The 13,929-nt window shown below is 50.3% G+C and overlaps 1 protein-coding gene across 4 annotated transcripts in view; it reads left to right on the top strand.

Moving 5' to 3' along the window:
• Positions 1-13,929, top strand: part of DUSP22 (dual specificity phosphatase 22) — a 72,635-nt gene that overhangs the window by 20,717 nt on the left and 37,989 nt on the right. The gene's annotated exons all lie outside the window — the stretch shown is intronic.

The raw sequence follows: 13,929 nt of genomic DNA, 5'->3' as shown, positions 1-13,929 counted from the left end.
CTTCTCCTGGTCCTGACACTTACTGTTATTTATGTGTCTGTACATATAGGTGTGTATCTCCAAGAGATGCCCAGTCTGCTTGGACAGTGGTGCTGGGAGCCTGAGGGGCTCCTGTAGGGACCTCGTTCCCCTGCTGCATTTCTGTCTGGTGACCCACCCCGTTTCTCACCCTGAAAATTTTTGTTGGCTTCCTAAATGTAAAACAAGCCCAGTCCAAGGTGTGAAATGGCATTTGAAACTGTGCTTCTGTGTCCACTTCTTTCTTCCACCCTTCTTTTGCCCACCCAAGTCCTACCCTCCCTCAGACCTTGGCCCCAGCTCCTTTTCTGAGAAGGACACTCCCGGTGACCTCCAACCTCAGGAATTCTTCCCTTTTTCCTATAATACTTATAGTTTGCACTCTTTGTTGGGCCCTGAATTGTGAGTGCTCCGTGACAGACCCTGCAGGCCATCAAATGGCCGTCTGACCTCCGTCTGATGGTCTAGCTCCTCAGCTGGTCTCAGGCCACTGCGGGCAGTGGATTTCTGCCGTGTTGGACTTCCTGGTCTCCCCGGCACTCAGCCTGGATCTGGTTCTGCAGATGCTTGCTGACACACTCAGAGCCGAGTGCATTTAAGCTCCACTCCCAAGTGAGAAGCCGTGTCTTCGGTCGTTTGTGGCTGACTTCAGGGTGTGAAAGAAGAGCAGTGTCAAGAATGGTATATTGACCACCAGTGATCTGTGAGGCCAGAGGTCTGTTAATGCAGCGTAGCCTCACTGCCCTCCCCCCACTGTCAGGAAGCCTGGGCAGGTGCAGATGTTCTGCCATACACAGCTGGAGTGGCCTCCAGTTCAGAATTCCCTCTTGCTAAGTTCCTGCAACCACGTGACTCTTCTGTGGCTCTCTGGCTGACCTCTCAGCGGTGCTTCATCTACCTTTGGTCTGCATTGGAAGCCTGGTCCTACAAGGAAAGCACAGTCTAAGACACGGACAGTGGACGACCAATTAAAAGAAGACTGGCCGCAGCCAGGGCAGGTCGAGGTTGGGAGGGTTGGCTGAGACATCCTCTCGGATCTCGGGAGCTTGTGGCCGGATCATGAAAGGCTGGGAGGACTTTCCAGGCACCGGGGCCGTGTTCTGACTCATCAGGGAGACCTTGGTTACCTTGTCCTCCTCTGGAGGCTTCGTAGGCAGACCCAGCTCTGCCTTTCTGCCTACCTGGTGACCATGTCAGCTCAGCTCTTAGGACTCTGAGGCCCCTCCTGTCCATGACCTTCAAGTCACAGGGGCTATTGGCCACATTTCCCCTGGCACGAGGAAGAGAATTGCTGAAAGCCACATGCCTTGTCCGGTACACACAGGTGTAGGCAGGGAGGTTCACTGCAGGTCTGTTTGTAATGCAAAAAATTGGAGCCAACCCACATATCCGGCAGAAGGGTACCTGTCAGCTGTGATACACCTGTGTGAAAGAGACACCGCAGCAGTTCAAAGAGAAGAGGAAGGCTTACATGTGTGCACAGGAAAAGGTTGATTGCTAAGCAAAAGAAGCAAGTTGTAGAATAATATACATAATATGCTCCCATTTGTGTAAAATTGCATATCAATAATGTATTCCTGTATGTACATAAATAAATGTGTAAATGTACAGATAAGAGCTTGAAAGGACCATATCAGACTCCTGGGAATGGTAAAGAGCAGTAGGATAGGAGAAGAGAGTGGAAAGGATGAGTTTCACTTTTTTCTCTATTTATTTTCCACAATGGGAGTATCTTCATAGTATCATTTTGAAGGAAGAGAGGTAGGGAAGGAAGGTAAGCAGGTAGCCACACTTGGTGTCTGGAGTGGTGACAGGTAGATTGCACTTGGATGTCCAGGCTTGGCTGGAATGGGTTCTATGTTTGGTAGCAGTGTTTCCCATGGATTCACATGTGAATGTGTGGCCTCAGACACACTGCATGCTTGTCTTCCTCCTGGGTCAGTGAATACAAAGCATCTCTTTTAGTCATCTTAATCTTCAAAGGGAGAAGAAAGCCCATGACACACCTCTCAACTGTGCACATTTTATTTTCAATATCAGTTATGTTGTACTTCTACTTGAACGTTTCAGTTAAATGAGTTTATATCCTTTTTTAGGATTCACAGATCCCCCAGTGATACAGCTTGAAGCACTGGGCAGGGTTTCCTGGTCAGATTGGTCGGTGTGGATGAGTTCTGTTACTTTACTGGCATTACAGAAACCACCACACTATCATAATTGCTGATGAGGTCCAGGGCCTTTGAAAGCAAATCGTTGTTCGACCTGGGATCGTTCTCAGGTTGACAGTTGTTTCCATCTCTCCGGTAAGGTCTTTGAGTATCGGTGGCACCTCCTGTGCCAAAAGTTTGCAGCTTTCATGTGTTGAGGCAAATTTCTTTGAAGCCAACCCCAGACTTAAATAGAAATGACTCAAATAGAAATGATTATGGTGGGTATCGAAAACTGTCTAGTAATCGCTCTTTCTCGAATCCAGCCGTGTCTGAGTTCCCCGTGTGTGGGCCGTCAAGCGCGAAGAAGGCGGCTCCCCTGGCTGCCGGCCTTCTGTGACAAATGGAATTCTGAAGCCAGAATTCCAGCTCAGATGAGCCAGAGGGGCTGAAATTGCCGAGGCCTGCGTTGGTTCCAGGCAGGAAAGCAGTGCTTCTTGTCTGTAAGTGAAAGAGGTGTGTTAACTTCCCTTTGCCCGGCTCCCTGGAGCTCCTGGCACTTCAGCTGTGGGCACGCTCTCCAGTTCTCACACTTACTGACCAGCCTCCACCACGTAACTGAAGACTTTTGCAAAACACTCTTCTTCCTAGACTTTTCCTCTCAGTCAAGTCCCAGTTTCTTGAGCATCTCCTGCTGAGCTTCCGTCTCCTCTCTCTTCTGCAGACGCCCCTGTGCGATCACGTCCTGTGCATGGGCGCCAAGCGCTGCTTCTGGAGGGGACTCTCCTAGCTCAGACCCCTCCCAGAGTCCTCAACAGGGAGTATGCTAGTGGCAGGATCTGCCAGGATTTCCAAACCGAGGTCTCAGGAGAAGCATGTGACACGTGGTCTCTCCCCTCTGCTCCAGCTGGAATGGCAGTATGCACTGACACACTGCGGCAGGATTGCCCGTAAGTGCTGGATGGTAGTTGGTCTGTTTATACAACGTCCTTATGCCCATGGACTGGGGGTTGGGGAAGAGGAGTGTTGAGGCAGCCTTGCAGGACTGGTATGTCCGCTTCAGTGGGGAGGTGTGTCTCAAGTAGGACCAGCCCTTCCAGGCTGGTCAGGAAGGGGGAAATAAGGACACGTGTGGATGTCGTCTGGTTACAGAGTGGAGAGGGTGGTCAGCGTGGGGGGGTGAGGGTGGTGCCATCTTCAGTTCTCCTTTTGGCTAAATTGGGAGTTATTCCTTCAGATTCAGCAAATGTTAATTGAGCACCTACCTTGTAGCAGGGATTGGGGATAAAACGCAAAGAGAAGCACGCTGTGGCCCCGCACTAAGAAGAGACAGGCACGGAAATCCTTCAACGGTGCGGAGCTGCGAGTGCACGTCAGAGCTGAGGGGCCTGGGGCACCGTCCCCGCTGGGTCAGCCAGGCCTCGCCACAGAGCGGGCAGTGTGGACTGACCCTCCAGGATAGGAGGGTCTGCTGGGGAGCGGGGGATGGATGCTGGGTGAGGGCATGTGTGCAGGGCACCGGGTGTGCAGAGCACAGGGCTCAGCGGGGCAGGAGCGCCAGGAGCCAGGCTGGAGGGGCAGAGGCGTGGGGAAGATTAGGAAGGGTTTATTCGTCAAGCCGAGGAGTCTGAGCTTCGTCTTGTGTGAAGCAGAGACTCAGCAAAGACTTATGAACAGTCAGGTGACTCCTTCACATTTCTTTTCCAAGATTCTGACTAGGGGATGGGATGGAGGGAGGGAGACAGATACCAAGGAAACTGCTGGGAAGCTCTTACGGTAATCCTGGTCAGAAACCGTGAGGGCTGAACTGGGATGCCAGGAAGTAGAGGAGTCATCTGAACAAAGAGACACAGCAAGGTTAGAAATCAAAGGATGGGAAACGGGTCTCCAGCAAACATGAACCAAAAGAAAGGTGGCATAGTAATAGTCTTATCAGACAAAATAGAATTCTTGTGGGCACCTTATAAAACCCTAAGCAGATTTGCCATTTTCAGGTGCTCCTATAATTCATTACCAGGTAGGCATTGCCAGTGGGCCCTGTGCCTGCCACACCTGCAAGGGAAGTGGCCCAACCTGACTCCAGAAGCTGGGGGTGAAGCAACAGTACCAGCTGGTGCCGTCGCCTCGCTGCAGCCGAGGTCCTGCCTTCCCCTCTCTGTGCTCTGACTCCTGGGATGTTGCGGGACATTTGCGTGTGTGCCGGGGCAGAGACTGGCAGAGGCCCCGGGTCTGGAGTGAGAAATTGTTTCTCTCCTCTCAGCTATCACCACGAGAGGAGCACAGGTGTGGTTCCAACATCCGTGACTGAGCAGGGTGTCTGCAGCCGCTCTGCTCTCTCTTCTAAGGGAAAATCACTGAATTTGCGGTGAGGGCGGAGGCTGGCTGACGGAGAGGACACGGGTGCGTCTGCATTCTGAGTGGGATCCCCTTCCTCTTGAGGGCCAACTGTGGACAGTCTTGGTGGCTTCCCAGACTTTGTCCCAACTAAAGGAGCATCATCCATAGAACTACTGCCAGAGCCAGAGAAAGGAGAGGCCACCCCGCATTGTCCCAGTGGCTGCAAAGGGACGCTGCCGAGACTTGTGTGATCACCTGAGGCGTCTCAGACAACAGAGTGGAGCCTGGGCTTCGGCTTCAGCGTTCCAGGCCTGGAAACTTCCTAACCAGAGTAGTTCAGAGGTCGTTGCCGACTGTACTGGCCTTCAGAGTCCTCAGGGCCTAGCGACGGTGGAGCTGGTCCGACCTGAACTTACCTGTGTAACCAGACCAGCCCCACGGAATCCAAGTGGAAGACACTCCCAGATCCCCAGATCAACCCAAAGGGACTGAATTCAAACGGCCTTGTAGAACACCCCGACTCATGGCGAAGAACGACCTTCCCAAGTGTTTGCCTTTCTCCCACGCCCCCTCCCGTGTTCCTGTAACCTGACACTTGCCCACTTTTCCGCTGGAACCCTCTCCTGCTGCCACCCCTGCACTTGCAGTGGCGTCAAGACCAGTGGTTTCAACCAGTTGTCTTGACGTCCTGCCCACCCCCATGAAGGACCTCTGGCCTCCCCACACAGCTCTCCCCTCTGTGCCCACTGCGAGAGGATGCAGCTGTCAAAATAAAAATGGCCCGTCGGCTTGCTTTCAGTGGCAGCCATCTGGGAGGGAGGGCTTGGTGAAGTGTTGCCCTTCAAGGAAGGCCTGGGGCACTGAGCAGAGCGGAGTCAGTCTTAGAGCAGAGCAGGGAAGGCGCCCCTCCCCTGTAGTGCTGGAGGTTGGACCCCCACACTGCGGTATGTCGGTGACCCGCGCGCCAGGGAGATCCAGTGCAATCTGACCATCCACACGTACCTGCCTTGGAGAGCGCGCCCTTCCTCACGCCCAGGAGAAGCGGGAGTCATGGACTCACGCGCTGGCCTTTACCGCATCCCACCTCTGCGTGTCCGTACCCTGACCCCACCCATGCAGGACTGGCTATCTCGCAGGGCAGTGCCCTGGTCTGGGTCAGTGTTTGCTTCATTCTCGAAACACACCATTTCTGGGGTCTGACCCCACTTGGAGGATGTGATGTTAGGCCCGAGGGACCTTGAATGCTGCTTAGAAAAAGCTCCTCAAGTGCCGAGGATTGCGCCCCAGTGGAATCTGCGGCGTTGGCCACTCGCCTGTAGGGAGGTCTCGTCCCATTGGGAGGGAGGGAGTCTGGACTCATTTGCTTGGCAACCTGCAAGAGGGACCACACACAACATTCCAAATGCTGAGCTCCTTGCGGAGGAAGGGGCTGGGCACCCTCCTGCACAGAGGCGAGGCCAGCCGGCAGCGCACCCACGCGTGAGCCCGGCCCTCCAAACCCCCGGGCGACACCTCTGCAGCCTGGTCTGTGCTGGTGACAACACGCACCTTGTTTCTTTGTTAGCACCTCCAGCCGCTCAGTGCTTCACAGGTGGAATCAAATCTCCTTTTTTAAAAAAGTCCTGTGTTGGAGAGAAATTCCTCTGTGCCTCTCTCCAGAGTGAGGAAGAGAGCCAGGCACAAGTGATGGTTTAGAATCAGGCAATCCCAAGGCCTGAGCCCCCAAGGCCTGATCCTCATATCCCGTGTGTGGAAGAGGAATGCGACGTGTGATTTACCTAATGAGCTCCAGGTTGTCACAGTGACCTCGGAAGCAAGCGTCACTGTCCGACAAGGGCTCAGCACACCTTCTGTCAAGGGCCAGATGATGAATATGTTTGGCTCTAGGACCCTGAGGTTTCTGGGCAGCACTCTGCCGCCCCCTTCCACCCGTGTCCTGAGAGAAGCTGCAGGCCACACGCAGATGAACAGGCGGGCTGTGTCCGGACACACACGGGCCTGTTTGTCACCTCTGGTCTTGGTGGCCAAGTGGCAGGGAGTGTAGCTGGGGTGCACCTCAGGGACTGAGCCAGCGGTTTCCAGGGGCCTGTGTTAGGAATGAAACTTGGGGCCACTGAGTCCCCAGTTTAATGCACTCCTGGAAATTTCTGAGCATCTGGCCAGCCTCCACCTCAGTAATAGTTTTTCATTGTTAGTGAGATGGGCCACAGCATCCTTCTGAGATTTAGAGCTCATAGGACCCTGCAGATGAGACATCGCCCTCTAAAACGGCTTGGCCCGCCTGCCTGCCCTGGGCGGTGCTTCCTGCCAACTCTAGGGACCTCTGGCCCCCCTGGACACGGGACTCTCAGGGCACATTGGAATTTAATATTCTAAAGGTGGATCTCCCTTCCTTCACTTAGTGACCATGTATTGATGATCTCTGGAGAGAGAGGTGCCTAGGGTGCTACAAGAAAGATGAGTGAGATGGGACTCAGGCATTGAAGGAAACTGGGGTCTAAGGGAGATACCCTCAAGTCAATTACCGTCCTCTGTGCTGGGGCCCCGGCACCCTGTGCGGCCCATTGGGTGCTGGGTGGCAGTTAGAGAAATCGCTGGAGTCAGCCTGGGACGGGGGTGCTTTCTGAGGAGGTGCCCCCCAGGACTCCTGAGGGAGAGAAGGACCCACAGGAGCCTGGGGAGGGGTAAGCAGGGAAGTGCAGGATGCCTGGGGGTCTCAGGCAGCAGGTGCCTGGGCTTGGTGATCTGGAGGAAGGGGGGTCGTAACAGAGCCACAGAGCTTGGGAGGGGGTCGTTTTACTTTGCAGACGGGGTGTTTCACCAGCCGAGACACATGATCAGATAAAAATCCACCTTTGTGTCTTTTACAGGCAGACTTGGTCCACTGCTGATCACTCCTGAGGAGTGTTTCATTCACGGTGACTTTCAACGTGGTCGTGTAGCATTAACACCCGTTAGGATACACCGTAGAATTGCTCGATTTGGAGAGATTTTGCCGAAACTGCCCTGTTTCACGAGTCACATCGGGCGCACCAGCAGGTCCTCAGACAGAACCCAGGTCGCGGAAGAGGGTTAGGTGGTTAGGCTGGCGTGACCTCCCCATCGCCCGCCCTCGCAGCCTGAGGGACTCCAGCAGACTGTGCCCGTGTTAGCAAAAGGAGTTAGAGCAAAAATAAGCCTTTGGGTTCTCCACCTGTTGACCTGACGAGTCAAATGTATGTCGTTTTTTGACTAACCTGAAAGAAGCCAGCAGGTGCTGGAGGGTTCTCATTTGCATTTTTTCTCACAAAATCAAACTGAGGGCTAAATCTTGTCTCTCCACTCTGACCTTCCCACCCCACCCCACCCCCCCAAGCGCCACAGAGTTCGTGGAAGTTGTTATTTGTGGTGGTGTTTCCTAAATTTAGCTGATGCAGGAAGAATCAGGGGCAAATGGGGACGTTAAGAAAATGCATCTTGGGTTTAGAACCTGGATTTAAGATGTGTATTATGTGGCACAACTAAAGGGCCGCATTTAGCTTCTGGAGTGATTTTCTACAGTAGTTTCTTTGAGATTTTTGCTGCGGTATAAACAACCAAACAAGAGAGATGGCGGAGCCTCACCCTCGGGACCTTCCCTGTCTGGTGTTTTGTGCTGATTTCCAGTTCTTAGTCCGCAGACGCGCATCGGGTTTTCCAGATGTAACCTCTTTATGGATATAACTTTGTACTGTTTCCTTTTAAAATGTTATTGGCTGGGTGAAAATTCTTACGTCGAGGAGAAATACTAATCAAAGGGTATGTGCCAGGAGCTGGGCTTGGCTTCCACGTACATGAGCGATTTGGGCATCTTCCTGGGCCTTCTCTGCGCTGAGCCTCTGCCAGGAAGGGCCCTGGAGACAGACAGTGAGGCTGTCAAACCTGGTATGTTTGTCCAAAAGCAATTCCAGGTCAGCAGTTGCCATCTCTCGGGTATGTGACCTTTAAGAGTATGGCCAGACTAATTTTTTCAGAGTTTACCTACCTTTAGGTTTATATAAAAGTGCAGGGCTTCCCTGGTGGCGCAGTGGTTGAGAGTCCGCCTGCCGATGCAGGGGACGCGGGTTCGTGCCCCGGTCCGGGAGGATCCCACATGCCGCGGAGCGGCTGGGCCCGTGACCCATGGCCGCTGGGCCTGCGCGTCCGGAGCCTGTGCTCCGCAACGGGAGAGGCCGCAGCAGTGAGAGGCCCGCGTACCACAAAAAAAAAAAAAAAAAAAAAGTGCAGAAGTTGTCAAATTCATAGCGACAGAAAGTAGAAGGCTCCCAGGGGCTGGGGAGGGGTGGGAGCTAGTGTTTACTGGGGACCGAGTTTCCATTTGGGGAGATGAAAAGGTTCTGAAGATGGGTGGCAGGGATGTGAATGTGAATACATTTAATGCCTGTGAGCTGTCTACTTAAAATGGTTAATTCTATGTTATGTATATTTTACCACACCAAGAAAGTGGACAGAGTGATTGTCTCAAGTGAGAAAGACTTTTTTAAAATTAGTATATAAGCTGTGGTCCTGCTTCTGAGCAGGTGTGAGACAGTTCAAATTGAATTCTTTTTTTATTTAACACTGTATTTCCAGTCCTATTTAATGTATTTATTTTTTATTTTTGGCCGCGTTGGGTCCTTCATTGCTTTGCGCAGGCTCTCTGTAGTTGCGGTGAGCGGGGGCTACTCTTCGTTGCCGTGCACGGGCTTCTCATCGCAGTGGCTTCTCTTGTTGCAGAGAACAGGCTCTAGGTGCACGGGCTTCAGTGGTTGCAGCACATGGGCTCAGTAGTTGCAGTGCGTGGGCTCAGTAGTTGTGGCGCACGGGCTTAGTCACTCTGCGGCATGTGGGATCTTCCCAGAACAGGGCTCGAACCCATGTCCCCTGCATTGGCAGGTGGATTCTTAACCACTGCGCCACCAGGGAAGTCGCCACATTTAATCCTCTTTAATTTTATGTTTATTTTCTGGACTCAGAGTTTTTTGGGAATGTGGTGAAACTAGCTTTTCATGGGGTCTTCAGCTTATTTTCTCAAGCCGTGCAGTACAGCCCCCAAACATGCTGGTCAAAGGAAAAACGCAGTCTCTTCAGGGGTCCTCCCATGCACACCCAAGTTGCTGCTGGCACTGAACGGGATAAATGAGAAACCAAGATATCTGATTATGTTGTTTCTGCCTGGATTTCCCGACTCTGGCCCCTTAAGTGAGCCCCTGCTTCTCCTACTGACGTTTCCTCTTAGGTTGTAAATAGGCAGGAAGGAGTTATTTTCTGTAACTGGTCTCCATTAGCTTCCTGGGAGAGAGAAGACAGCTCTGAAGGGCTTGGCCTTTCCTTTGAAAAGTAGAATGTCAACTAGGTTCTTCAGAAGACTCTTACTTATGATGTTTCAGAAAGAAAAGAGCAGTGAATTTTAGAAATTGTACTTGAAACAAGCGAGAGTTTGATTCCTTCACTAGTCCTGAAATCAGAACCTTGGCCCTGCTTTTCAAGTACTTGCCTACGTATCGTTTTAAGTGTAATCTTTAGTTTCAGACCCAAAGAAAGGCAAAAACCTTACTCTTGGTGGTTACTATGCTTGTTGAAACAGAAAACTGAAAATTATTAGAACTTTTGAGAATACGGACTTAGAAAGCTTTAACCTTTTGTTCAAGAAGAGCCTCTGGAATACTTTCTAAACTTTCTTTTCAGTCAAGTGATGACTACCGCTTCTTTGAAAACCTAACAAAAACAAAAACTTCATCCAAAAAGCGCTCCTTGGCAAACCCCACCTAACTCTTCCTTCCTTCCTGTATCTTCCTGATGTTTTTCCTACGTTTTGTCACATTAGTGTGACATCATGTCACACTAATCAATGTGTCACTTGGTACTGTGAATATTTAGTGTATGTGCTTTTTGCCTTTTTCCTCCTTCCGGTTCCCATTTCATCAGTATTGGTGCCATTCTCAGGACATGTGAGGCCATTCAGGAGGTCATATAGTCCAAAGAAATTGGTTGCTCTTTCTTTGTCCCTCGTAGAAACCATGGCCGTCTTAACTGAGCTTCTTTTTGTACTTCAGTGGGCACTCCTGGGCCAGCTCTCTAAGTTGAGAGTCTGTAACTTGACATTTATTAGCTCCATAAAAGTTTAATGTCAATTAGCTTTCCAACAATCACTTCTTTGAAGATCATGGAAATACTGAATTTTTATTTATTTAGTAAGAATTTTGTTTCAAAGAAGATAACTGATTTTAGGGTTTTTAAAAACATACCAGCGGTAAATACGAAGGAGGAGATACCCCCCTAGCCAACTCTGTAGTAAAAGGGAGGACATGGCTGCTGTTTTTATTGCTTATGAAGTTTTCAGATTGCTCTAGAATTTTGTCCTATATAATAAGACGTTCTTTATTTTTTTGCTAAACTTTCCGTAACTTAGCTAAACATCTGTCTCTCTGAACTCCAGCACTACAGAAAGGTCCTTTGTTTAGGTCCAAGTAGATGAAAAATTCTGTTCCACATCATATTAAAACATTTGCTGAGCCCGGTCCTTTAATAATTTTAAGTCTGTCCGGCTTTCTCATTAGCGTTGAGGTCCTTCACGCTGCCAGCACTCCTGCTGCTTTCTGAATTAGTAATTAACTGAATTGTACACATGTGCAGGCATCTGAAGCCTTTTCTCAGGCACCTTACCTTCTGCAGTCTGTGGCCTCCAAGAAAGATACTTTTTGTGCTTTGTTAATGACTAAGCCAGGATAAGTAGACGTTCTTGGGTGGTGAGCAACTGAACCTTTTCGACAGTTTTGACTCCTTTCTTCACTGTATTTGCATAGTTTGTTCCCTTCTTATTGTAGATCATGGTGAGCTGCCTCTTAGCTGTGTCCCGCTGGAGCGTGTGTGTGCGCGTGCCCCCAGCGTGGCGTGCCTCTTGTTTCTGTGGTCACCAGAATAAGGCCTGGGCACTTCACAGTATTTTTCTCCCCTTGTACTGTTCTTACGATGTGATCTTCATGTTAACTGATTTTCACCTCGTTCTTATCATCCAGCAGACGTTTAGTAAGTGCCTGTGGTGTGCCAGGCATCATTCCAGGGAAGGTTCTTACTGCTGTTATTGTGTCTTTGAGAGAACATGATCTTATATTGTATATTTTCAGCGTCCTTCCTTTGCAGTAGGGGATCCCCAAACTTGTGGCCAGGAGACCCTTTGTTCCTCCTTAAATGCGTCACAGATGGGAAGCCATCATTGCCACGTGCCCGTCCCAGCTAGTGAGGCTGAGGGGACCGACATGGCCGAAAGGTGCTCCCTCACCCTCGGCAGGCACGGAGTGGGGACACCCCTTGCCACCTTCTCCCGGCTTGCTCCTGCTGTGTGGGGCTGGCCTCTTTCCCTTTGTACGTCAGGCACCACAGAGGGGAACGAGACCCCGTCCAGAGACCCCTGAAGCAGCAGAGCACTCCGCCCGACACCATGCTGGCGTTGATGGCGGACGCTCTCGATAAGCGGAGAGCCACTTACCCTCCCCTCCTTCTCTTCCTTCTCTCCATTTTTTTCTCTCCTCCCGACATATGGGCTGGGCTGGTTCTGGATTCTGCAGGATTAAGGGGCTGTCGGTCGGAAAGTGCGGCAGGTGCTTTCATCCCACATTAGAGGGACCCACCTCAGCATCGCTGACTAGCAGGAGGCTCAGACTGACAGTCGCAGGAGAAGGGAAAGTGGAACCCTGAGAACCCTTCCCATCCCTCGGGAAGGGTTGGTCTGAAGGAAATTGGGGGAAGTGTGTGGGAGGGAAGCATTTCACAAGCTTCTGGGCCTGATCCAGCCAACTCTCACTTCAGAGTAAAAGGAAAAAAAGTAAATGAGTCATTTCCATGGCGGATCACAAGATGATCAGTGTGTGTCTATACCAGCAAGCCTGTTGGCCTCCATGAGGGGAGGCGTGAAATGACTCTTTTTAACAGTGTCGTTTCCTTTTCCGTTTTCTTTCCCTTCATATCAGGGCTGTCAAACCTGTCTGGGTTTGGAGACGCTTAGAACCTCAGGCAGCCACTTCACTGTTTCCAGCAGAGCAGATGCCCAGAGTCCAGGGGACGGGGACGGACGGGGACAGTGAGGTGACGAAGCGAAGCTTGAGTGGGGGACAGCCTGCTGCTTCACGTTCTTCTCCCAGCAGCTAACCCGTGGCATGTCAGCACGTTTGGCCACATGTGGAGTGTTCCGCTGTGGTTAAGTAGCAGTAAAACTCATCTTCTTGGAGATCCACAGGAGCCTTTGTTAGGAGATGTCATGACTGACTCAAAACTGAAAAATATATATACACATATATACGTATACATGTGTGTGTGTGTGTGTGTGTGTGCGTGCGTGAAATAAGCAGGAGAAATGATTTTTCTGACCTCTCATAATGGTGGGGGACAGGAAGAGGAATTGTGTCACTCAGATCTTAGTTGCAGACAACAGATTCCACTCTGAGGCACTTCAGCAGAAAGGGGCTTGTTAAGAGAGAGCCGAGGGCTATGATCTCCTCAGAAGAGCTGGAGAGACAGGCTGCCAACTGCAGCTCGAGGAACAACACCCAGTGCACAACATACAACTGCCCACTGTGACCTGCTGCCACGTCCGCCCAGCACTTCCCGCCTCAGCCGCCACCTGCACCTGTTGAGCAGGTGCTCTTTACCCATCTGACACTTCCCGTGTCCTGTTTCCAAATCTGCCGCAAGTAGGTGTGTCAGATGATGCAACCAGGTCCCAAGTCTGCACCCTAACAGCAAAGGAGGTTGAGAAACATAGTTTCTATAGCTTCTGTGTTGGAAAGTGGGATCCACAACGTGGCGGAGGACCACATGTTCCTCACAAGACTGCACTAGCAAATACAACACAGAAATTCCTAATGATACGAGTTGAGTGTAAAATTTTAATGATCAGCTGCAAAAAAATTGCAAATAATTCTAGGAATAATAATTTTATGCCTTCAACTGCTAAGGGACGTGTGGTTGTCTGTACCATGATTCCACATATTTCTCCTTCTTTGACTCTATTAGGTTGGTTACTTTTGTAGTTTCTGAAAATGTTTTCCCCATTAATTATCTATGACCTGGTGGCTAGATTCTGTTAGATTAGGCTATCAAGATAGAAAGGTTTAAAAGTGGTTTATTTAAGGCTTCACGAAGCCATTTTCCTTCGCAAAGTTTGCTGAGATTTCTAGACTTTGTTTTTTTACTTGACATTGAAGACCTTTTGAATTATACTTTAAATCCCTCCAAAGAAGAGGCAACCAAGCTTTTAATAAAACTCAAATTTGGCATGATTTTTTTATAGTATGAATTTACATAAACATTTTTTTAGATTTTTATAGTGAACAATGTGAAGTTCATTTTTTTTCAAATCGGGTCATTCTTTTAAAAATATATGAGTTTGGTGTGTAAACTTTTACTCTTCTGAAAAGCAAGCAAAATAAAT

Source organism: Phocoena sinus, chromosome 11, assembly GCF_008692025.1.
Source record: "Phocoena sinus isolate mPhoSin1 chromosome 11, mPhoSin1.pri, whole genome shotgun sequence".
NCBI classification, from domain to species: Eukaryota; Metazoa; Chordata; class Mammalia; order Artiodactyla; family Phocoenidae; genus Phocoena; species Phocoena sinus.
Note: the sequence above shows the minus strand (reverse complement) of the source record. Positions and strands in the feature narration are given on the sequence as shown.